Raw genomic sequence first — 25,356 nt, 5'->3', positions numbered from 1 at the left:
AGGAAAGGTGTGTGGAGGGACTTCCCTGGCAATCCAGTAGTTAAGACTCTGAGCTTCCACTGCAGGGGGCCTGGGTTTGATCCCTGGTCGGGGAACTAAGATCCCACATGGTGCATGGCGTGGCCAAAAAAACAAATAAACTGTGTGGAGTGAGTGGAGGAATCGGGTGATAAATGAGCCAAGGGAGCAGAGTCCTGGAGTTTTCTAGGCAGTTCTGATTTCACAGTTTCTTTCCAGTTGTCCCCATAAGAACTCAGCTATTGGCAGACCATGTGTCTCTACTGATGTTTCGGAAAGCACCGTCCCCATCTCCAGGTGGGCGCAGGGCCTGGGGTCGTGGGGTACACAGTGGGCTGTGTGGCTTGAGTTGAGGTTTGAGCTCTGGTTCTGCCTCAGTGGGTCCCCATTCCCTCCACTCCCCAAAACTTCAGTCCCCGATCTGTGATTGGAGACCAGAAAGTGTCTGAGGGTCCTTGCCAGGCAGCCATTTCTGCCCTTGCCATGTCTTCTCCAAGCTGCCCTTGGGCCTCACGCTCCAGCGCCTGTGGCTCTGGGAGGTGAGACCGACAGCAGCAGAGGTGGAACCCCTGGCGCATTAATGGCGCTTGTGTTTACCCAGGCTGGGCCCATAAAATGTCTCAAGCGGAACTGAGCTTGGCTTGGAGCTATCTGGCATTGTCCGTTCCAGCTCTTGAACCTTGGAATGGACCACCTGGGTGGACATCTCATTCCCTAGACACCTTGAAAAACTCCAGAGGGAAGCCTGGCAAGGCCTTGGAGCAGAGGAGTAGACAAGGTTGGGTTTGCAGGACTTGGGGACCTGAGAGGTCAACTTGTCCAGCCCCCGGTCCCATGCAAGGATCCCCTGCAGGCTGCATTATGGCCTAAGGGAAGAAGGACCTGTCCTGCGTGCTGCCTCTCAGCAGAGCCCTGCACTAGTACCCAGGAGGCATGGCTCTCTGACACGCCACCTCTACCCAGTCTGTGGCTTCTTTCCGTACTGAGTTGCTGAGTTCCTGAGGTCAGGAACTTGAGTCTCCTTATCCCTCTGTCCCCAGCCTGGCCCTTTTCTAAGTTCCTCCTCTGTGCCCTGCCCTGTGCTGAGCTCTTTGGACCGAGGAAGCATCAGACTCAGTCTTTCCTTTGGGTCACTTATGTCTAGGAGGAAAAGCACCTGGGTACCCAATGCATCAGAGGATAAGTCAGGAGTCCATCCCTCCATCCATCCACCCACCCACCCTCCATCCCTCCATCTACCCATCCATCCATCCATCCAACCATCTATCCATCCATCTCTTGACAATAGTCCCATCAGCTTCTGGGGAGCAAAGCTATAAGCACAGGCTTTGGGGTCACGTGGTTCTGAGTTCAGAACTGTCCCCCATTGCATGACCTCACTGGGCCTCAGTTTCCTCCTCATTGAAAAACCTACCTCAGAGGGTAGTTATGAGATTCCCTGAGACAAGACAGGCGAACTGATGAGAACAGTGCCTGCACTGAGGCAGACTTACCTGGAAGGTAATGAAATCTGCGTTTAGGGGCCCTTTGCTTACACTTGTCTCTTCTCTGGAGGATACTCTCGAAATGTGTTCTCATGGTCATATATTTTTATAAAATTTTGTAAGAAGTAAGAGTTTTTAGCCACCAACGGTTGATGGTACTTTTTCTTCCTGAATCCCCCTCCGTCTTCCTTTCCTGTTGAGTAGTGTTGAGTGGCAGAGGCATTTAGGGATCCGGCTAATGGGAAGTTGAGTTGAGGGTATATTTACTGTATTGGGGGATTAGTGGCGTATACGTATATGCTTTGCAGTCACTTACGGGTATAGTTATTGTTAGCCGTCCTAGCATAGGAACAGCTTCCGGCATGAAGAACCCTGCTGCGCACCGTGCAGACTCATTTAGCGTTGGAACTGCAAGCGGCCCTGGAAGCATGTGGATGGTGGGAGAGAAACAAGGTTTGACACGAATGCACCCAGAGGTTAGTCTGTGGAATATTCTTTCAAGCATCGGTTGTGCCAAACTGTAGGCGAATAATTTGGGCCTTATCAAAATAGAAACTCTCTCCTGTCAGTAATGGCACTGTGGCCTGAATAATTAGAAATGATAAATGTATCTTTTTTTTCTTGCTGGGAATCACGTGGAATAGAACTGATTAGAAGTTCTGTGTTTGCAGAGCACCATCTGTAGCAGTATACAAACAGCAAGTACCTTTGTGTCTAAAGTTGCTTATTTTATGAACCCCAACTGTTATTATGAGGAGGCAGAGAAAGAGTACGCAGTCCAAAATTACAAGAAAAAAGTGTTATGAAGGTATTTCTGACACTTAATTTTTAAAAAAGATTGTATTACTTTTCTGAATTTGTTGATGTTTGTGGTATTCAGCCGCTTTAAAAAATTTGTAATTAATTATGACTTCTTTTCTCATTCTGATTATTTACTTTTTTTTTTTTTTTTTGTGGTACGCGGGCCTCTCACTGTTGTGGCTTCCCCGTTGCGGAGCACAGGCTCCCGATGCGCAGGCTCAGTGGCCATGGCTCACGGGCCCAGCCGCTCCGCGGCATGTGGGATCCTCCCGGACCGGGGCACGAACCCATGTCCCCTGCATCAGCAGGCAGACCCCCAACCACTGCACCACCAGGGAAGCCCTGATTATTTACTTTTGTACTTGGTTGTTTTTGGTTTTTTTTTTTTTTTTTTTGGTATTTTCTTCTTAAAGAGGGCTCCCCAAATCGTATAAGTTTCGGGTCCCTGAAAACTTGATCAGGCCCTGCCTAGCACATAGTAAGTGCTCAGTAGTGCTGGAAATTTCTGACTTGGTCCTCTTGCTCTAGCCAGGAGGCCAGTCAAGGTCTTCCCCCTCCTCCCACCATTGAACCCAACGCCCCCTACCCACGTTGCAATTATAAACAGATACATGGCAGCAGATTTCAGGGCAGATGCAGTGTCAATGCTGGCACAGCCAGCCAATATCCCTGTCACACATCTGTCTCTCCCACCAGAAGGGAGGCTCCCAGGCAAAGACGTGTCTGACTCCTTTGGGTCCCCAGTGCCCAGCACAAGCCTGGCAGGGATGAGGTCCTTGATCTCACAGGAGGGATCTGTCTTGGACTCAGTGTCAGCCACAGCTGGGTGCCCCTAGCTTCCTTCACTTTTCACCTGATGGAAAGAGAAGAGTGTAGCTTGGTGGTGTTAAACTGAGCCCTCGGGACCCTCAGAGGGGCCCCAGGAGCGGCCAAGAGGGTGGAGGGAAGGCTGAGGGGTTAGGGTTCTAAGACCCCCTCACCTTCTTTCAACCAGAGCACCTTCCCTTTTGTTGGATGCATTGGCTGGGTCATAGCGTTACGGGTCACATAAGCGTTCATCTGGAAAATGTGTTGCAATGTGAGAAACAGGATGGAAAAGCACTGGTGTGCTCCTCCCTCCTGTGCACTGTAGGAAGCACAGAGCTGTGCTCCAGGCTCGTGCTTGGTAAGTAGAGAGACACTCCCAGCAGGCATTTTGTGAGTTGACCTCACCCCTTGCATCCTTGTATTTTTTTCTTCCCTTTTGGTCCCTTGTTCCTTTAAAAACTGGTTAAATTCTGTATGTCTGCAGTCCACCTCCTTTTGAAATGAGGTGGGCTAGAAATAAATTCATCTAAAGGTTTAACAAAAGTGTGTTGAATGAAGGATCCTCCAAACACATGTCCTCTTGCCCAGCCCAGTCCTCTTCACAATTCTCGTTCCCTCCCTCCCCGCTTCATGGGATTTTCAGCTCCCTGTCTGCTTTCCCCACTGGATGATGAGCAGGGGCCGTATGTACCCATCTAGCACTCTCCCCAGACAGGGCAAGTTCTCACTACATGATTATGGAAAGAAGGAGGGGAGGGAGGAAAGGATGGCCTATGTCACAACCCGTCACGCAGGGTGTGTGTCAGAGCACTCTCGGGCTCTGGACTGACACACACCCAGGTTCGAATCTTGCCTCCACAGCCTGCCAACTATGAAACTATGGGCAGGGACTTCCCTGGCGGTCCAGTGGTTAAGACTCCGTGCTCCCAATGCAGGGGTTCCGGGTTCAATCCCTGGCCAGGGAACTAGATCCCACATACCGTAAAAAAATCCCGCAGGTGGCAACAAAGATCCCGCGTGCCACAACTAAGACCCGGTGCAGCCAAATAAATAAATATTAAAAAAAAAAGAAACTATGGGCAAATCACTTTCCCTCTCTGAGCCTCGTCTCTAAAACAGGAATAATAGGTGCTCAGGAAAGGGCTGGAGAATGAACTGAACTGGCTTGGAAAGGGACGGAGCCTCTGCATGCAGAGCCTGTCCCAAGCTGGGGCCTCCCCTCTCCCACGAGTTCCTCAGCCCCGCAGGCTCCAAGTCCAGTGGGGCAGAACCTTTTAATTGGGCCAGGCCCGGAGGGTGAGTGGAGGCAATCAAGCCTGCCCAGGCTTGGCAGGCGGCCTGGTCCCCCGAAGCCTGCCCGTGTGGCTGCCAGCATCCAACAACAGGGCATTCCAAGGCCTGTCTGCCACTGGCCACGCAGCCTGCATGGAGTTCTTGAGGCTTGGTGTACATGGTTAGGAGCCCAATGTGACAGGATGGACACAGAGTGGGTACCAAGCCAATGCCAGGTGAGTTGAATAGTTACATTCTATGGGCACATAGATACATCTGGCCCTAAATGGGAAAAGTGAAATAATACAATACCAGCCATTTATTGAGTGCCTACAATAACGAGACATATTTGTATTATTTAACACTCTCTCTGAGTACTATTCCCATTTTACAGGTGGAGAAACTGAGGCTCGGGGAGGTTAAAATTTGCTCAAGGTCACAGAGAAGGCATGTACTGTGGTCAGGGTTTGAGCCCCACCACGTACTCCTCAAGTGTGCGCTGTTGCCCTTCCAGGGCCACCCAGCTCTCAGTGCACATCCATGTTAACGAAACCCTCCTCTGCCCAACCTGGTGCTGGGGCTGGAGGTACAAGATAAACCTGCAGGGCTCTGCCAGGGAAGGTTAGCCTCATACACAGACAATGCTAAGAGGAGGTAGCCACTCCCAGAGAAGGAACTGGAAGAATCTGAACTGGGGGCATTAGAGGGCTAGAGGTGGCCTTTGTGCAGAGCTTCGAGGGCCGGGGAGAGAGGATGACCCCTCAGGACCATCTGCTTTGGATCACCCGTTATACAGAAGAGAGACATACATGCCCCACAGAGGGATGCAGGGAGCTGGAGCAGAGCAGCACCTGTAACCCCAGCCCTCACATCCCGCCTAGGGGCCTGGCCTGTGCTTCGCCTGCAGCTTCCTCTGGGCCTTTGATAACTGTTCAGAGGTGCAGCCAGGGGGCAAGAAGCTGGGGCAGAGAAAGAACTGACCGTTGACACTGGGGGCAGCCTCAAGAGGGCCCAGTCGGGGTGCTCATATCCCAGAGGGGCCGACTGGGCAAAGGGGATGGCAGACACAGGCGCTACCCACACTAGGCTCATAATTATTTGCTGAAGGACTTACCTGGTGGTCCAGTGGCTAAGATTCCATGTTCCCAAAGCAGGGGGCCCAGGTTCGATCCCTGGCCAGGGAACTAGATCTCATGTGCCACAACTAAAGATCCCACGTGCCACAACTAAAGATCCCGCATGCCGCAACGAAGGTCGAAGATCCCGCGTGTGGCAACTAAGACCGGGCACAGCCAAATAAATACATAAATATTGAAAAAAAAAGTATTTGCTGAATAAATGAACGAATGAATGAGTGAGTGGGGTCCCAGTGGGCAAAGTGAGGGCCAATAGATAGGTGGCACAGAGAGGTAAATGTCTGAACCAGTGTCTGCAAGGACCTTCTCCCAGGAGAGCGGTCCCACACGAGGGCGCTGCCCCGGGAGGAGTGAGCTCCCCATCAGGCGACAGAGGGAAAGTCACTCTGCGAAGGGCCCGTGGTCAGGACTGCTAGAGCCAGGGTTCTGGCTCCTGAGGAAATGGTATCTCTGGTTCTGAGATTCTTTCCACCTTGCTGCTGGGGACAAGAGCCAGTTCCCACGAGGAGGACGAAAGTGCTGGCAGGCTGGAGATCCAGCCAGCTGAAAGGTGACCCCGCTGAAGGTCCGGGAGAGGCGGGAGCCTGCTGAGAGCTTGAGGCCTCCATGCCAGACAGCCTCCAGCTCACTGTGTGGCTTCCTGTAAGTCTCGACCCCTCAGGGCCCTCATCTGCCCTGTAGGCTCTCAGGGCTATTCTGAGGCCAAAACAATTCCTATTTCCCTCCACACTTTGCAACATAAAAACATGTTTACATTATTCCATTTATATAGAGTGGGGAAAAAAAAACCACAACTCAGCTTTGGGTACAATTTCTTAGGTACAAGAATCTCCCACTATAGTTGGGGGTGGAGTGGGAAGCGGCCCCCAGAATAGGCCCGTTCTCATCCTCATCGTCCCCAGAGCCATCTCACTATTCAAGTCCCTTCACCTCTCTGAACATCAGTTTCATCTTCTGTGAAATGAGACTATAAACTATTTTACAAAATCAAAACAAACCACAAAAAGTTCTTAAGAAAGGGATGGGGACTTCCTTGGTGGCACAGTGGTTAAGAATCTGCCTGTCAGTGCAGGGGACACGGGTTTGATCCCTGTTCCAGGAAGATTCCCACATGCCACGGAGCAACTAAGCCCGTACGCCGCAACTACTGAGCCTGCGCTCTAGAGCCCGCGAGCCACAACTACTGAGCCCGGGTGCCACAACTACTGAGCCTGCGCTCTAGAGCCCGTGAGCCACAGCTACTGGGCCCATGAGCCACAACTACTGAGCCTGGGTGCCACAACTACTGAAGCCTGCACGCCTATAGCCCGTGCTGTACAAGAGAAGCCACCACAATGAGAAGCCCGCGCACCACAACAAAGAGTAGCCCCCGCTCGCCGCAACTAGAGAAAGCCCATGCACAGCAACAGCAACAAAGACCCAACGCAGCCAAAAATAAAATAAATAAATTTATTTAAAAAAAAAAAAGGAAAGGGATGCTCTGGGGACTTTGAGGGCTGACAAGTTGCCTGGAAGACGCCCACCCTGGGCCTGGCTGCCGTGGACACCCCCTGTGCCCCCGGGTTAGGCGCCAGCAGGAGTAGCCCCACCAAGTGACGCTTCTGAAGCTGTTTGCTTCTCTCACTTTGGCCCTGGGCTGGGAAGACATGGAAATTCTGAGAGCCTCAGACTCCATGTGTTTTATGGGCCCTGAGAACACAGCAGCCCCATAAAGTCACTTCAGATGGCTTACAAGCCCCAAGACCATCCAGGATCGCCTGACCCAGGGAATCCTGAGCTCACCGGGGAGCGACTGGGCCCCAAAACCAAAGGACGAGACTCCGGGGCCGATGGGACTGGACCACCAAGATAAATCTTCCGCCTGCCTCGCGGCCCCTGTGGCCTGACGGACTTGGGGAGTGGCTCTCAAACCAGCCAGACTCGACTGAGAAGGTGCTGCAAGACTGCTCACCTGTGTGCTGGGTGAGCTAAAGGATGGCCTTTGTCCCCAAACCCAGGCTGAGCCTGTGTGGCTCTTGGAGACCTATTATAGAGAGGGAGCCGGAGAGGCTCAGGCTTTACGGTGAGCCCCGGGTTTGATCCTGCTTCTGCCGTTAGCCCTGTGACCTTAAGGCACCAGCAAGCCAGCTCCCAATTTTCTCATCCCTTCAGTGATAATGACCAGGGCAGCTATTTCTACCTCACGTGGTGTGTGGGAGTCAAACAAGGTACCCAACTGGGGCTATTATTTGGTCCCGGCTTTCCCCTCCAGGTAAGAGGGCGCCAACCGCTGACTCAACGGATGGGCACGTCCTGTCCTCACCATGGTTGCTTCTCTCTGCGACTTACCCCACTCTCACTGACGGTCTTCTTTTTCCTGGATTGCCAAGATCTTCCAACAGAAACCTTGGCTCCAGTGTCCTCTACCCATACCCAGTAGCCCCCCCTCAAACTCTCTAACCTGACTTTCAGGGTTGTCCTCCACCCAGCCCATGTAGACCTATCATTGCCCTCCAGTTCCCCCAACCAGAAGGACCCAACGTGCTTCACTCACACAGGTCATGTTACTACTATTACTAATATTAGTAATAATAATAACTAGCATTTATGGAGTGCTCACTCCCTGTATATTACATGTGACCTATCACTGAGTTACATGAACCAATGCAATTAATCCTCACAACCACCTTATGTGGTAAGTACCCAAATTATCCCATATTACAGATGAGGTCACTGAGGCACAGAGAGAAGTAACTTGCCCAAAGGTCACACAACTAAGAGGGAGCAGAGCTGGGTTTCGAGCTGGTGAAGTCTGGCTCCAGAGCCCCAGAATGACCATTCTTAGCTCATGCTATTGTGTTCCTTCATGAGACTGGAGGGCACAGAGAACATGGGGATGAGGGGTGATGTCTGGCCTGGGCATTCTGGAGCTGCCCCGTCGTTTGCAAAGTTATTCTCACCACAAAGTCATCAAGGTGAGGGTGGTGTTTCCCAGGACGTGCTCTCTGGACCACCTACCTGCACCGGAGCCTCCCAGGTGCTTATGAAAATGCAGAATCCTTTGCCCCACTCCTGATCTGAATCAGAGTTTTGGGGAGTTGAGCTTGAAGGTCAAAAAAACAAAACCCACTAGACTAGAAAGTTCTGCCCAGGGAATTTCCTGGTGGTCCAGTGGTTAGGACTCAGCACTTTCACTGCCGTGGTCCCGGTTCAATCCCTGGTGAGGGAACTAAGATCCCACAAGCCGTGTGGCACTGCCCCCCCCCCCCAAAAAAAAGTTCTGCCCAGACACTGGAATCCATTCAAATCCTGAATCAAGGGCCCCTGGGCAAGTCACTGATTTTCTCTGAACCTCCATTTTCTCATCTGTATTAGGGAATGAGAAATTGACCCCAGGGATGGCTGTGAGAGCCAATGAAATAATGGATGCATAACTGGCATGTGGAACAGGCTAAATTCTGTGGTGTGCAAGTGAAGAAAACTTAATTTTTCACCCCTGTCTCTCAAACCTGCCCTGTGGGCTCTCCCTCTCCAGCCCTAACTGGGATTTAGGGTGGACCCCAGCCTTCCTGCTCTAGGTTAGGGATAAAGTGACAGTCTCATTCCCAGGTGGTGACAGATGCACCCAGTCTGACCTCACTAGGTCACTCTCATATCTGATTCAAAATTCCTCCTCCCCCTACTCAGGCCCATTTCCAGATTTAGCTGCTGGGAGAGGGAAGGGGCTTGGGGGCTTCTTCTATTTCCTCACCTCCCTCCACTCTGTGTCGTCCGCTGCCTTCAGAACTAGGTCTGGATGCGGGGGACAGTGTGGAGGGGGGAGTGGGAGGGTAGACGCAAAATGATGACAGTAGGACTGGCCTAAGGCTGCCGGGACCTGGCTTGGGGACTCACTCCTTTTGCAGCGGCAATGACCCAAACCCAGCTTTCTCTCTTTGGGGTATATTGTGGATTTTTCAATGACCCCCACCCTTGCTAAGAAAAATTTACTGACATGGGTAATGCCCCCTCTTCCAGTTGATGTCTCCCACTCTCCCCTCAATCCCAGGCAGACACCTTCAGTTTGGGTCACATGACACTGGCAGGCAGCAGACCCTCAACTGGACCTTGCTACATGATTCGTGTCCCGATTCATTCCAGAGCGCCCACTTGGGCCCACAGGAATCTTGTTTCTTTGTCTGCAAACCCTAGCAGGGCGTGCTTGACCCTGCAGTCCCCTGTCCTCTCTCTCCAGCCTCAAGGCTTCAGACGGTGTTTCAGGCGAGAATCAGACACACAGCCCTCTGCCCGCGAACTCCAGGACCTACACGAGGAAGGGACAGTCCTTGCACACCAAGTTTGTCCTTCCAGCCCCTAGTTGGGCTGGAAGCGGGTGCCAGACACAGAATTGGTTTGGGGCCATTCCTTTTTCTTGTCCTGCACAGATGCTTTGAAATGTGGGGTGCTGGGGATTGTGGTATGCAATCTGGGGCCTCAGCACCTAACTCAGAGAAGGTGTCCATAAAGAATTCCAGGCCCTTCTCTTCCTGAAACAAGGGGAGCTGGGGATTCAAGGAAGGAAGCAGAAGAGCCAAAAGCAGGGCTACACAAAGCATCAGGCAGCGCGGAGCCTGCCACAGGCTCCCAGAGATGCATGTAAAACCAAGGATTGGGAGGGATTCGTTTTTAATTAAAAAGCAATCGAGGCCCAGATATAAAGTATCATGACACTAATGGTCCAGGAAATCTGGAACCTTAAATCACAGCAACTTCTCCCCAGAGGGCAGGCCTGGGACCCCAGGATTAGATAGGGGGCTTGGCGTGTGCCAAGGCAGGTAATGCGGAAGGTGAGTGCAGATTCCTCCCTGCGAAAGCATTCAGATAGACGGCAGGTGAGAGCTCAGAGGCCTCTGGGTCCAGTTTGGCGCCATCACTTCAGAGATGGGGAAACTGAGGCCCAGAGAGTGGTAGGTTCTGCTGAGGGTCACACAGAGAACGGGAGCAAAGCCAGAACCAGAACCTGAGCTGGAGGCCCTGTCCCTGTACCAGCTTTGTGATCACATCCCAGGATGGACGCTTTCCCTGCCAGGGCCTTCCAGTGAGGCCTGGGGTCTGGGGATCTGCCGGGGTCACTGAGGCCAGAGATGTTTAGAATTTCCGCACGGCTCTTGGGTGGTGGTGGTGAATGGGGTTAACCTGGAAGCCTCGCAAATAGGGTGAGCCAGCTGTCAGCCCCAGGTCAGGGGCCACCTGCGCTTACATCATCCAATGTGGTCCTCACCACCTGCCTGAATTGCCTTGCATCAGGGACTCACTGAGTGACTCTAGGAAACCTGGCCAGCCTCCCTCTATCCAGCCTTGGTTTCACCATCTCTATGATGAGGAGGTTGAACTGGACCCTCTGTAGAGGCCCCTCAGTGCTGACAACCTGTGAGTCCATAAGTCTTTTAAGCCTGCTGTCCCATCCCCCAAAGAGGGGTATTGTGAAGACAGCAAGCAGCAGGGTGGGGTGATCACGAATGGGGAGACAGGAAGCATTTTGAGCTCCCAAGGAAAGCCTGCAACACAGCCCCCAACTGCAGGGATCCTTCTGCACCCCCTAATTCTCTGGATTTCCCTCCTGAGGGCTGGCCTGAGCCAAAAGTCAGACACTTCATTCATTCATCCCACAAGGATTTATCACTTCCCTGGAATGCTCTGCGCTTCTACAAATCTTGAGATGTCTGAGAGCATCTAGCCAAAGTGGGTGGGTCTCCCTGCTGCACCTGAGTGAAAGGCAGGCTGCCAAATAACCACTGACTTCTTTGGCCATATCAGTAGAGATGGTGCCAAATCCAAGGAGGTGATTTTCTCAATCTACTCCGTACTGACAACATTCCTAGAGAGTGATGACCAGTGTGGGAGTAGAACTTTGTGACCAGAGGAGGTGATCAGGGAGGTGAGAGTTCTAGAACCTGGAGAAAAGAAAACTCAGGGGACAAAGGTACTAGTCCCACACCTCTACGAGGATGTGGGGGATAGATGGCCGTACGTGTTTGGTGGCATTACAGACCTGAGAACTAGACGACTTCAGAGATTTCTGGTTCAAGCTCTCTTCCCATAGCCTCCCTGACTGATGATAAACTGATAAACTCTAATGCAGGGCACACACCTCCTGTGACACGGAGTTTAATCCCCACCTGGCAGCTGTTTCCATGGTAAGAAGACTCTGGAGGATAGAAAGCTCTGCTTACTGGTGGTGCCCCCTCTGGCTACCTCTGCGCTGACCCGGGTGGCATGCTTTACCTACCTTCTTTTATTTAATTCCCACAGCCTCGAGAAGTTAGAATTATATCCCTTTCTCTACAAACTGCTAGGCTCAGACAAATCAAACAACCCTGTAAGTCTCACAGCTAGTAACAGCAGAGCTGGGATCTGATCTTGGGTCTCTCTGGTTCCAGAGCTATTTACACCAGAAAGCAGTCACCTCTTTCCTGATTCAGCCACACAGAACTTTGTGTCCCTGTCCAAACCCACGATGTTCTTTCATGAGTCACTGTCTTTGCCTTGTGCTCCTTCTGCCAGGAATTGCCCTCCCTCCACATGCATTTGAAAACTTCTGTTCTCAGGGTTATGTCTCTCTTCATCTCTGTTTAACACACACACACACATCATCGTCATCATCATCTAGTTTGTTTTAAGACATACAGTAGGCACTCCATGTTTATCTAATCAATACACAAATGCACCAATAAGTCCAGTCCTCGGGACTTCCCTGGTGGTGCAGCGGTTAAGAATCCACCCGCCAATGCAGGGCACACCCGTTCAAGCCCTGGTCTGGGAAGATCCCACATGCCACAGAGCAACTAAGCCGGTGAGCCACAACTACTGAGCCTGTGCTCTAGAGCCTGCGAGCCACAACTACTGAAGCCCGTGCACCTACAGCCCGTGCTCCGCAACAAGAGAAGCCACTGCAATGAGAAGCCTACACACCACAACGAAGAGTAGCCCCTGCTCACCACAACTAGAGAAAGCCCATGCGCAGCAACGAAGACCCAACGCAGCCAAAAATAAATAAATACATAAATTTATTTTAAAAAATAACAATAATATTGAAAAAATAATAATAATTCCAGTCCTCAACAAAACTCTTCATCCTTGCCTCCTGCCTCCAGATGAGCCAGCTAGCTCTGGGCTCCCTCAGCCCCATTCCCTGGCCCCCCGCCTCCCCTCGATACACTAACAGGCCCCTGGCATCTCTCTAGACCCCAGCATTGGCAGAGGAGGGAGTCAGAAAGGAATGTGCAATGCAGTGGAACGTGAGATCCCTAATAATAATACAGATGACCTTTCTGATCTAACCTCCTATTGGTACAGAAAAGGAACCTGAGGCCCGGAGAAGGCAGAGTGGGGAAGGTGGGATTCCAGGCTCTGAGTCCCCGTCCATTGGCTGTCCTGACCAGAGAAACGTGGAGAGGAGGCCTGTAGAGGCAGAGGGCCGGAGCTGGCCCCAGGCATCCCCACATATCAGCCCATCCCGCAGCTCAGCTAGCCAGGCCTGGGTGAGCCGAGGGTCAGGGGAGTTACTCAGGCTCTGGCCTCCCCACAGATGCCTTTCATTTTCCAGGCCAAGGGCCTGCTCCCGCTGGCTGGAGGAAAGACCCCCGCCATGGGTGCTGAGTGTGGGGCCGAGGTTCAGAGGCTGCCTGCGGTAGGCGCCGACCCTCAGCTTCCCCCGCAAATTCACAACCCCCAAAAGGCCCAGCGTTTTCCGACGGGAGTGGGGTGGGGAGGGAGAGTTTTTCCGTGATTGGCCCCATGGCCCTACAGAGTCAACGACTTGTTGGAAAGCCTGAGGGAGATAAAGAGCTTTGTCCATGCTGGGCCTGGGGGGTGGGGTTGGCCCCAGGGACCCCATGTGGAGGAGTTGCAAAGCAGGCTTATCGCCTGAGCCCCCATCTGACCAAGCCATTTCCTGCCTGGCATGGACTCCCACATTTCTAAGGTGACATTCAAGCTCTTTTATCTGGATTCAAAAAACAGAGGGTTGGGCTGGGGGAGAGGGGAAGTTGACTCCTTACCCCCGGGCTCTCTGGTGGGCTCTCTGGGGCTCAGAGCCCTGCAGGCCTGGCCAAAGCTCCCAGTCCTGCAGATGGCAGCCAGGACCCCAAAGGGGAGTGTCCCTGGCAGAAGCAGTGCCAGGGACCAAGCACAATGAGCAATTTGAGAAACATCTGTGGAGAGAGCCCTGCCTCTGCAGGAGAAGACAGGCAGTAGGCCCAGGTCCTGGGAAATCCCTCATGCTGCCTGTGGGCTGGGACTGAGCCCCGAGGACCCACCTCTGCCATGCTCAGCTGCAAAGCATCCGCACTGGCCTCTACTTGGTGCAGTAAGACCTACACCAGAAACTGCTGCAATCCCCGATAACCAGATACAGGACACTGAGTCCCACGTTTTGCAGAATGGGAAACCAAAAGGGGCAGGAAGTAACTTGTCTCAGGCCAGTGGCTAAGCTGAGTCATGAATGAGGCCCTTGGTTCTTCACCCCATGTGGCCCGTGCAGCTCAGTGATCTCCCGGTGCCTGGACTAGAACCGTGACAAGAGTCATGGCATTAGCGCTGCAGGAGAGAGTCAAGACTATCTAACCTTCCTCGATGCTACCTCTGTGCCAGGCCTTTCCTGGCCCTGAGGCCACGGGGGTGATCAGATCTGCCCCTGCCTTCCATTTCCCGGAGAGACAGATCACCACATCCAGGGTGTTGGGAAAGGATCAGGTGCTGTCTAGGGAAAGTGGGGGGAAAAGACATCCTGGACCAGGAAACCACAAGTACAAAGGCCCAGGGGGTGTTGGGAAAGCTCACCAGCCAGAGAACCACAGGTGGATTCAGGGCATCTACAGTGTCTGGTGGGGTGGAAGGAAGAGGGTCAGGGGCTGGATCCGGAGGGCTCTGTGAGCCTGTTAAGGAGGTGGGCTTCATCCTGAGCCCAAAGGGGTTCAAATATGCTTGACGTTCACACAGCAAGTTGCCTACAGAGCCCAGACTGAGACCCACGTGCCCAGCCCTCTCTTGCACCCACCCACTTACCACAGAGAGCCACATGTCCCCTTGCCTGGTGTAGTGAGGACAGAGGCTTGGCCATGGGTGAGGACCTCTCCAAGTGACCCCTTCAAGGTTTCCCCCTTAGACCTTGGGAATCGGGCCTTAGCCAGACCTGCCAGTCCTTACCTTCTCTAACCAGGAATTCGCTTCCTGAAGTCTTTGTTTAATGAGGGTCATTTTCTCCCGACCTGCACATCAGACTGAAAACAAAAACAAAACCACAATCCTGGCCTCTCCCTCTGCAGCTCCAGCACTGCTTTCCCACCAAGGAAGGAGCAGCCCTCACAGCCATCTGCCCGCTGCCTTCCAGATCTCCCAGCGTGGGCTGGGCCCAGGGGAGGAGGTGCGGTGCCTCAGGCCTGCCCCTCCACCGAGGGAGGGGCCCAGAGCATAGAGTCCATATAAATTAATTTAATTGGGCCCTATTATCACTTTGTTCCAAGCCTGCAAGTATAATCTAGCATTGAAGTAATTCATTGAGTGTGAATGTTCTGGAGCCAAGACTTCCCTCTGTTCTCGGAACAAAACTCTCCATGCTTGGCCCAGGCTCCGGGCCACTGCAGCCTGGCTCAGCAGAGGGGCTGTGTGGGGAGCAGGGCGAGCAGGGGAGGCCTTAAAATAGCTCTTTGCTTTGGCTGCGTCCCCTGACTTTCCCAGAACGAGGCCCCGGTCCACACCTCCAACACACACGCAGTCAGCCACACAGGCACACATTGGGGTGACACTCGGGCCTTGCAGATCCCAAAGATGGCTGAAGAGGTCCCAGGAGACCTGGGTGAACCCCCAATGACTACAAGAGCTTGCACAAGTCTTTCTCTCCCTTCTGTGCCTTAGTTTCCCATCCTACCAAATTTCCTGACTTCTCACTTTAGCAGCTGTGTGACCTCAGGCAAGTTATGAAACCCCTCTGAGACTCAGCTTCCTCATCTGTGAAATCCAGTAATGCTTATCTCATTGGGTTAGTAGGGGGATTAAATGAGTTAACATATGTAAAATGATTAGAACTCTGCCTGACAAACTGTACGCGCTCCATCAATGTTCTCCCATTAGAGCTGTGAGATTCCGATGGGATAGGGGCAGGGAGCCCTTTGTGCTACTGTAATTGCTGAGGCCAAGGTACGCATCATAGTTATAATTTCAGAAAAGTAGGAGGGAGCTGGGTGGTGCAGTTCCCACGGAAGTTTTATCCCGGGAGCAGGGCACCCCGAGAGCTGAGAGAATGCGAGTTGCCCAGCTCAGTGTTGTTATGATTAGATTTACATAATTTATGGTGCAATTATTCATACCCTGATGCCAAGCTCATTAAGCAATCAGGCACCATGAACAGGGTTAGCCCCAATCTAAAGGAGAGACATGGCCTTGGGGGCCCCTGGGGCCCTGGTCTGAGGGCAGAAGCAGCATACTCATGCATGAATGCAAGCTCGCACACCACACACTCACAGGGGGCCCAAGCCCTGCAAAGGGACCTCTCAGGGAGAGGCAAGGGACACAGGCCCTAAAGGGGGTGGGGTAGCTGAGGATTTACGGGTCTGCCTGCTCCTTCCCTTAACCACCCTGAAATACCAACCAACCTTTGTAGGGCCCCCCTGTGCTCCGGGCCCTGGGCCTGCGCTAACCCCTGAGCCATATAGCATCCAGAAAGCAGAGTTTATTAGCGCTACTCCTAGTATTAATACTGATTTAACAGATGGGGAAAATAATGGTTGGCAGGTCCAACCAAAATCTCTCCCCAGCAAAAACAAAGTCAAACCAAAGGTTCCTGCCCACGGATATTTGCTCCCTAATTCAGGGATTATACGAGATGGGAGTTGTGTTTTGGGGCAGTAACTAGTAAAAGAGAGAACCTTGGGCTGGGAGTTAGGTCATCTGAGTAAGTCCCTTCACGTCTCTGTACCTCAATCTCTCCATCAGAGCAATGGGAGTGATACTCTCTCTCCCACTGGGCCCTTGTGTGGACTGGATAAGACCGCTGATTACAAACCTCCATGTAGGGCTCAGCACGCGTTAAGTACATGCAGATAAAGCAGCATGTGAGCACGGCCCCAGAGCTGCCAAGTTAGGACAATACTCAGGTTGACCTGACAAGTTCCAGCCTCTGGTAAGAAGAGGTTTCTTGATACTAAATCCCTGCCTCCTACATCTAGCCCTAGAAGGAGAATCTCCACCCAGGGCTGGGACGCGGGAAATCAGGCCCCCAGCCTCCTTACCCAGGATGGAACTTTCCTTGTTCTGTAGCTAATGGCCCTGCTGGTGGGGGGAGGGGGTCTACTCCCCCTTAGTCTCTTCCCCCAACACCCAGGACTCAGCAGAAGCAGAAGAAAGTTCAGACAAGGTTCATCTAGGGCTCTGTGGCTGAGGCAGCTTTAACCTGTCCCACCTCAACACACCTCCAGGCATGGACTCAAGATGGCCTGGCCAGGCCTGGCCTTGTGGGTCTTCCTCTCCACCCTCCCAGAGGGCTGCCAGGGCTCCAGGAAAGTGGCGGTGGCTCAAGTCAGGGACTCCCTCCTGGCTCCCACTCCTACTCTCCATTCTGAATTCTCTTCCTCCCGTCCGGGTTCCTACTGCCCACCATTTATTCACTGGACACCGCTGTGCAAGTCACTGCAGCTCTCCAAGCCTCAGTTTCTTCATCTTTAAAATGGGCTAATAAATCGTACCTCCTCACAGAGTTGTGAGAACTACCTGCAGTGTATACAGAGCTCAGGTAAAGCACTTGACAAATACTTCTAGATGGCTGGTGAGTTGGGTGTTTTGTTTGTTTTGCTTTGTTGTTTATCCTGTCTAACCCATGATCCTGGGAATGGCAGGGCCCAGCTCTGGCTCACCTGTCTTTCCGCTAAAACATATACTTACCTCACCTGCTGGCTCTCAGCCGGTACCCAGGTACAGACAAGTTGCTGAGGCCCAGAGAGAGGAAGAGCCAGGCCTGGTTCCCAGTCTAGAGTTTTTTTTCCACAAGCAGCTTCTCCATTTCTACAGGCACCTTCAGGAATACTGGGCAACAGTTATCTTCCTGAAACAGATAAAGAAATGAGCCCCAGAAGAAACCACTCACTTGCCCAAATTCACACCTTCAGGCAGATCTGGGTATTGAAGTAAACCAGTTTGGAGTTTAAGACTTGATTTCAGATTCCCAGCTGGGCCACTGGTCACTCAGTGCTAAGGGCCAGTCTGGCCCCTCCCTCTGCAGGTCCCACCTTCCTCACAGAGAGGCTGGCTCCCAGGTTGCAGGGAGGGGCACAGGCCTGGTGACCTGCCGAGCATTGCAGACACCATCGATCCTGGGAGTGGATTTCAGGACCTGTCCCCAGCAAGCCCTGGCTGCTGTCAATGGGTCCGCTGGCCAAGCAGGCTTGCTCAGGGTGGAGCATTTCTGAGGTGAGGCGAGGTGAGGCAGCATGGGGCTAAAGCAACTTGATGGGTCCTTCCCGCACCCTGCCTCGTGGAGCTCAGGGCTGAGGGGACAAGGAGGGGGCAGGGAGTAGGGGGCAGCTTCATGCTGAGCACGCACCTGTGCACGCAGCCCTGCCCTCACTCCCAGTTCCTGAGGGGTGGCTGGAGGGTCCCATCACCCCAGTGGACAGATGGGAGATTTGAAACCGGAGTGGAACAGGGCTCTGCCCCACATCACCTGGCAGCTGGTGGTAGAACTGAGGCCCAAGGCTTGCCAACTGGGGAGACTTTCGCTGCCTGTTTCTTTTATCCATCCATTCTTTCGTTCATTCATTCATTTATTCACTCATTCAACAACCTTCCTTCCTGACTGTGTCACGGGAGCTGCAGACTCAGAGAGGAATCAGTCAAGGCCTGCCCTCAGGGAACTCCCAGTCTGATGGGCAAACAACCACATAACTAGTCAATGACAACATGGAACTTTTGTGACAACAGTTCACAAGGCTGGGGAGCAGAGAGCAAAGCCCAGTCCAGGCTTGGGAACAAAGAGGCTTCCTGGAGTAGGTCGAGACTATGGGAGAGGAGGGGCCCCCAGGGGTATATTCCCAGCTGAGTGAGGGCACAGAGGTAGGAGAGCCACACGAAAGGGCAAGATACGGGAGCCCACAGAGGGGAAACCCCACTGTTAATTCAGTCCCCACGCAAATCCTGGTTCTCGGACTTGCTTTGCTTACCCCTCAATGGTGGAGGGCGAGAGAGAGGAACTGACACCCCAGCCAGATGTGAGGGACAAAGGTGGTTCTGCTCTCAGGGTCCCAAGGGGCAGCCCCCTCCCTGAGTGGGGACTGAACACCATTAAGGGCAGGTCCTCTCATCCAGCCCCCCATCCCTGAGAGCTAGTTCATTCACTCACTCCTTCCCTCAACAAATACTTCTTGAGCCCCTACTAGGTGCTAGCTGAAATATATATTTATTCTCACTAGTTCCAATCATTTTAAGAAACAGCAATAATGGTCTTTCCCTATACACGAATGGAGACAGCTTCTGATTCTGTAAGGATTTGGAGAGACTTAATTAAAGTCCTGGTTCCCCCGCTTAATGGCTTGGAAATTTGGGGTCTCACCTGGTCATTGGGAGTGGTGACACCCATACCACATAGAGTGGCTACAAGGACTGCCAGAGAAGGCCTTCACACCAAGCACGAGCAGGAGCTCGGTAACTGCTTCTCCCCTGTCCCCTGACCATCAGGGCGAGCACCTTCAGTGCGCCCTTCCCCGGGAAGGAAGAGGATGTTTCAGGGATGAGGCAGGGCCTGAGGAAGAGCCAGGAGGCCAGAAGCAGAGGCTCTGGGGCGTGTTGAGACTCGCCTGATTTCCTCACTTGGGGGGGGATGATGCTTTTCCCCTCAAGTCCCCCAAGGGGAGCTGGTGGCATCATCCCAGTGGCTGATCAGACATTTCCCCCCCAGGAAACCAGCAAGGATTCTCTCTGCAGCCCACAGCTGGGGAGCAGTGACCAGAAACCCTGTCATCCAGAAATGGATGGCTGGAAGAGGTGCCCCACCCTGAGATTGATGACCCAGGGGAAGAGTTGCCTTCTAGAAGTGGCAGGGCCCCTCGCTGAGCCTGGGAGAAGACTTGAGTGGGACCCCATGGGAGGCCCCGGGAGCAAACTTCCCAGAGAGCGGATGACCTCACCAAGCTGAGCGATGCCATTGGGTGGGCATGTGTCAGCCTGAGCTAGGCAGACACCCCTCTCCTCACCAGCAACTGCTCAAACACATCCCCAAGCAGACTGACTGCAGCTAGAGAGGGCAGGGGTAGCCTCAAGGAGGTTCTCCAGCACTGTCTGGAGTGGATTTAGGCCAGGAAGGCATTCTGAACACTATTTCCTAGAGAGTAAGGATTAAGTCCAGCCACAGGGGCTGTACCAAATGACCCCCAGAAGGTTCCCCCAAAGAATCTGAGCACAAGTCTTAGAAGAACAGGAGGGAATGTGCTTAGAGTCATCACCAAACCAGACTGGGAATCGGGAGACCTGGGTTCTGGGCCTGCCTTGTGGGACTGGGCAGGCGCAGTCCCTCTCTACACCTCAGTTTCTCCTTCAGACAACACAGGGCCCAGGATTAGACACCGAGGGCCCTTCTATCTCTGACTTCTGCATAGCTTCAAGACTGGGCACCAGACACAGGGGTCCCCGGGCGGACTCCAGGCTAGAAGTTTCCTCACTGGTACCTAGACCAAGCCAAGGTCGCACAGCAAGCTGAGGACACTCCCATCATTGATACTGTGACCCAGAAGCCTGAGACACTCTGTGGGCCCCTCCTTTTGCCCATCCCCAGCCCTGGGATTCTCTGCAGCAAATATTTGCAGCTCGTTACCACGTCCTGCCCGTCCTGCCCGCCTGTCTTCTGTGGGCAGCCTTACCTCTGGCTTCCTGGCATCTGGCCTTCTCACCACAGGGCTCCTTGGAAAATCTTGGTATTTTGGCCTGGCCTGATCTCAGACCATGAGCTGCCTGCCCCTCCCTGGATCACCAGGTCAGCCTCTTCCCCGGCCTTGGCCACTGATCTCTGCCTCATAGCCGCCACGTGAACATGTCTGGTACTCAGGCCTTAGGTCCTTGCCTGACTCAGAACGGCAGGGGGCTCCCCAAGCGCCAGGAAGGGAGCTCACTTTTGAGGACCGTCCACCCCAGGCACCCTGAGTGGCCGCCTGATAGCCCCACACTAGCCTTACTCAGACCACCGGGTACTTGTGGCTCCCGCTACCCTTCAGCTGTGGCCCGAGGCCTTGCCCTGCCCGCAGCCTGCTGAGCCCTGTTCCACTTACTCACTGCCTGACCTTCTGCACTTCTGTTTCCTGTTCTGCAAAACCGGGATAATAACTGCAGCCTCTGACCCATCCGGCTTGTGGTGTGGACAGAGAGGCTGTGAGCGTGCAAAAGCGCCTAGCATGGCGCCTGGCTCGCAGCGCGCACTGACCTGGTAACGCTCCTCCCAGAGCGTTCCTATTGGTCGTTCGGTCACCCGGAGAGGCTGCACTGAACTCCAGCTGGGGGTCCCCGCCTGGAGGCCCTCTGGGTCACCCGGCAGAGGAGCCGGGCACAGGGGCGCCCAGTCACACGGTGCAGTCACAGCCACGGGAGCCCAGGAGGGGTACCTAAACCTCCACGTCTCAGAAGCCCCACGAGACAGGGTGGGTGAAGGTTGGATCTGTGTGTGAGAAGAATCCTTGGATGGGTGCGGGCTGAGTGGGGCAGGGAGGGGCACAGGCAGGCACGGAAGAGACCACCGTGCAGGGACCTGTGAGGAGACTGGGACAGTGATCCAGGGCAGGCAGATGGTCGAGGACTGAGTGGAAAAGAGGCAGTGGGGATGGCAAGGCGGAGGCGAACTGGTGAGAGATGCAGGAAGAGGAAGGGACAGGAATACTTCCCGCGGCTGGCACACAGGAACAACCCCGGAGCTACTAACCCACGCAGGGGCTCCAGCAAGCCCCTCCCTCTCTGGACCTTAGTTACCCTACCTGTGAAATGGACCCGAGGAGCCCTGGAGGCCCTCCCTGCTTACAGGTCCTGTGGTTCTGTAAAGCAAAGCAAGTGGCCCTCTTTACTCTTGGAGGAGGGGGAGTAAAGCCCAGCCCCACCTCACCCTTTCACGGGGCCTCATCAGCAGAGATAGTGCCCATCAGCAGAAATAGGGCCCAAGCAGGGCTAGGGGGTCTCACCGCCTAGGTGAGGAGCAGGTAGCACCGCCCATGAGGCTGGATGCACAGGGATGCAGCGCCACCTACTGTCCATGTGGGAAGAGGCCACCAGTCCCAGGAGCCTGGCTCTGACCTAAACAAGTCCCAGGGGACTGAAGCATAGGCAGGGGTTCCTAATGGGCCCTCTGCCCCAGTTCCCCTTCCCCCAGGCCTCTCCAGGTGGCTTACCAAACACAGAATGTTCCCTTCTCTAATGGATTCTGACCACATCGTTCTCTTGCTCAGAAACATTTCATGGCTCCCCATTGCCCTGGGGTTCCGTGCACACTCAGCCTAACATTCAAGGCCCTTCCCATTCCCACCCCTCCTGACTACTACAGCCTCATTTCCTAAACAGCAAAACACTCACCAGCTCCCTAAACACTTCATATTTTCCCCTCCCCCATGGCTTTGCATATGTTCTTGCCTTTGCTTAAAATATACTTCTCTGACTTCTTGGCTTAGAAAACTCGTGCATAGCCATCAAAGACCACTGCAGATGTCACCGCCTCGGTGAAGCCTTCCTTAACATGCCTTTTATCCCAAGTTCACCACTGAGCCCCAAGCCTGCCCCACAGCAGAGATTCAAGCCTGTCTTCTTCTGGGTACCCCCTGCCAGTCCATGGGCCGCCCTTTATCTCTGCATAAGCCAGGAATGTTTCTGTGTACATCTTTTGGTCTTCCCAGGCTCTGAGCTCCTTGATGAAACAGAGAGTGGGTGTGACCCATTGCTTCCCAGCATAGGGTCTGGTGTTCAATTAAGTAGCATTTATTAAGCATCTACTCAGTGCCATTGGACTAGATGCTTTCCCATGCCTTATCCCATTACAGTGACTCAGTTCACCTGTGTTGAACACAGAAGGCTTTACCACTTTGTTCCTGCCAGTAGCCTGCTGCATGACCATGGTGGCTCACTTAGTTTTCATTTGGGCAAAGAGAAGGGTGTGATAACACCACTGCTATGGCTCCTTCAGCTGGGACCTACCCAAATCCTATGGCTTTGCTCACATATGTCTCATCCTGCTGTTCCCAAGATGCCTACCTCCCATGCCCTGATACCTGCTGCAGCTGCTCCGAGCCAGGCCCTTGCTAGTTTGTCCTCTTGGAACTGCAGCTCTGGGCTTGTGTTCCAAGTGCCTTGGTCTCCCAAGGAATCCCAGGCCCAATCCCACTAGACCCCAAACCCTGCTGGAGGACCAGCCCCAGCTCTGGTCTCTAGAGGTCTGTAGGAGGGGGATACTTTTGCTTCCCCATTAGGATGGCTGTAGGGGGAAGCCAGACCCACAGGCCGGGGGGAGGTCATGGCAGCCTGGGAATGAGCACCGCTAAGCCCTCAGTGCTCAGGGCTTTCTGGGAGCTACGGAACTCCACTGGAAACTGGATGGCCGAGGGGCAGCAGCGGGGACTCCAGGTGCCATCTTAACCACTCCCTGTTGTCCAAGGTGGGTAAGGGGGCCCTGACTTGCCTGAAGTCCCATGGGAAGTCCAAGCAGGGCCTCGTGCCTTCCAATCCCAGCCTTAAAATCTTTCTATTACCCCACTCTGTCACTTCTATCCAAAAGCTCCAGAAAAGAAGTTTCAGGAGATACTCTAGAGACCTTTGTTTGGTTTTCCAGGCTGACCAACTTTAGTGGAAAGGAAAGCTCGCTCACTGAGCACACGCCATATGCCTGGCACATAGAATCCTTCAAGGGAGGGATTCTTAGCCCCACTGTATGGATGAAGAAAGCAAGGCTCAGAGAGAATAAATGACTTTCCCAGGTTACAGAGCAGGACTGCTAGGATCCTAATGTGATCTTAACCACTATGCTGAGCTCCCTTGAAGGCTGATGCACACACATTAATTCCAGAACAATGCAAGACAGCATTTAACCAAACACAAGTTTTGACGTTCTGAAATCCATAAAGGAGCAGGGAATGCTTCCTGGAGGTGGAGGGGTCAGGCACTGAATGGATCCAAGCTTGGATCCAAGCTGGATGGATAGAGAAGGAGGGACACACTGTGGGAGGAAGAACCCTGCTCCCCCTTGCTTCCTACTTGGGAAAGGCTGGGCCATCCACCCATCATCTCATCCAGTTTATCACTGAGTCCTACCCATAACACTCAGAATTCTCCATCCCCTTTTTTCCATTCCCACTGTAGCTACTTTGGCCAGGCACCATGACCTCTGTCTACAGATTCCTCACTCATGTCCTGCAACCCCTCTATTCCACCTCCCACACCAAGCCAGAGTGGTCTTTCTCTCCTTTTTTTTTTTTTCTTCCCTCAGTACGCGGGCCTCTCACTGCTGTGGCCTCTCCCGTTGCGGAGCACAGGCTCCGGACGTGCAGGCTCAGCAGCCATGGCTCATGGGCCTAACCGCTCCATGGCATGTGGGATCTTCCCGAACCGGGGCACGAACCCGTGTCCCCTGCATCGGCAGGTGGACTCTCAACCACTGCACCACCAGGGAAGCCCCAGAGTGGTCTTTCTTAAAAGCAAATAATCTGGCCGAAGCACAGGTCCTGCTTAGAATCCTACCGTGCTTGCCCTGCACTGTTTACAAGGCCCGGCTTGGATTGGTCCCTGCCTCTCTCTCCAGTCCTGCCTTGTGACATTTCACCTTAACTCAATACTTCATTAACACAATATACCTGTAATTTCCCCAACTGCCACCCTCTTGGCCTTTGCATATTCTATTCCCTCTGTCCATCGCATGCGTTCACCTTTCAGAGCTTATCTTAAATATCCCCAGGAAGCCTGTCGGGTGCAGAGCCCTCCTGCAGATTTCCATGGTGCGTCTGTTTGCCTCCGCTGCCCAGGTCCCGCACTTGGGCAGCACCGGCGAGCTGGGGCGCGGGAGCTAATCCGCTGACCAGTCCCGGGTCGCACATGCGCCCCTCAGGCTTCGCGGGCCGGAGATTCGAAGACTCGAGTCCAGGCTTCTCCTCCCATGGTTCGCGCGGGGGGAAGGTGGGCCAGGGCCAGAAGGGGGGATGGAAAGTCCGTTTCCGCCCCCTCCGGACCCACGGAATATTTATGGGCTGCTGCAGGGGTGGACAGAGGGAGGCGGCCTCGGCTGCCCGGGCCGGCGGGGAGCGCCATGCCCTCGGGTCCCGGCGGGGGGCCGGCGCATGCAGAATGGGGACCCCGAGACCCCAACCTCAGGGCGCGTCAGTAGTCGATTAGAGGCGACCGCAGCCTGGAAGCAAAGAGCCCCCAGCTGTTTCCTTCCACTTGGGGCGGGGCGAAGCGGATGAAGGCGGGAAGGAGCCTGGGGAGGGAGGGAGGTGTGGAGCGTGCCTGTGCTACTGGGGCGAGCAGCCCGCGGCACGTCGGCCCTCGGAGTCTCGCGTGACTCGCCCACTTAGAAGGCGGGAAACAGAGGTGGTCCCTAGACAGAGACAAGAAGGGCAGTGCTGATTCCAGGGTCCCCGCTCTGCCCACTGCGCTGTTCAGCATCACTGTGGGCCCAGGGCGGTTCACTCTTAGGTGAGCACAAGAATCACAAGGACAGTTGTTAAAATGCGGGTTCCAGGGCCCCATCTTCTACTGATTAGGTATGTCTAGGGTGGGACCCAATAACCGGCTTTTAAAAACAGTCAGGCGGGTCATACACACACACATTGTGAAACAATGGTGAAGAGATATTTCGGAATAGGAAGTCTCCCCTCAAC

Source organism: Delphinus delphis, chromosome 8 (assembly GCF_949987515.2).
Source record: "Delphinus delphis chromosome 8, mDelDel1.2, whole genome shotgun sequence".
Lineage (NCBI taxonomy): Eukaryota > Metazoa > Chordata > Mammalia > Artiodactyla > Delphinidae > Delphinus > Delphinus delphis.
Note: the sequence above shows the minus strand (reverse complement) of the source record.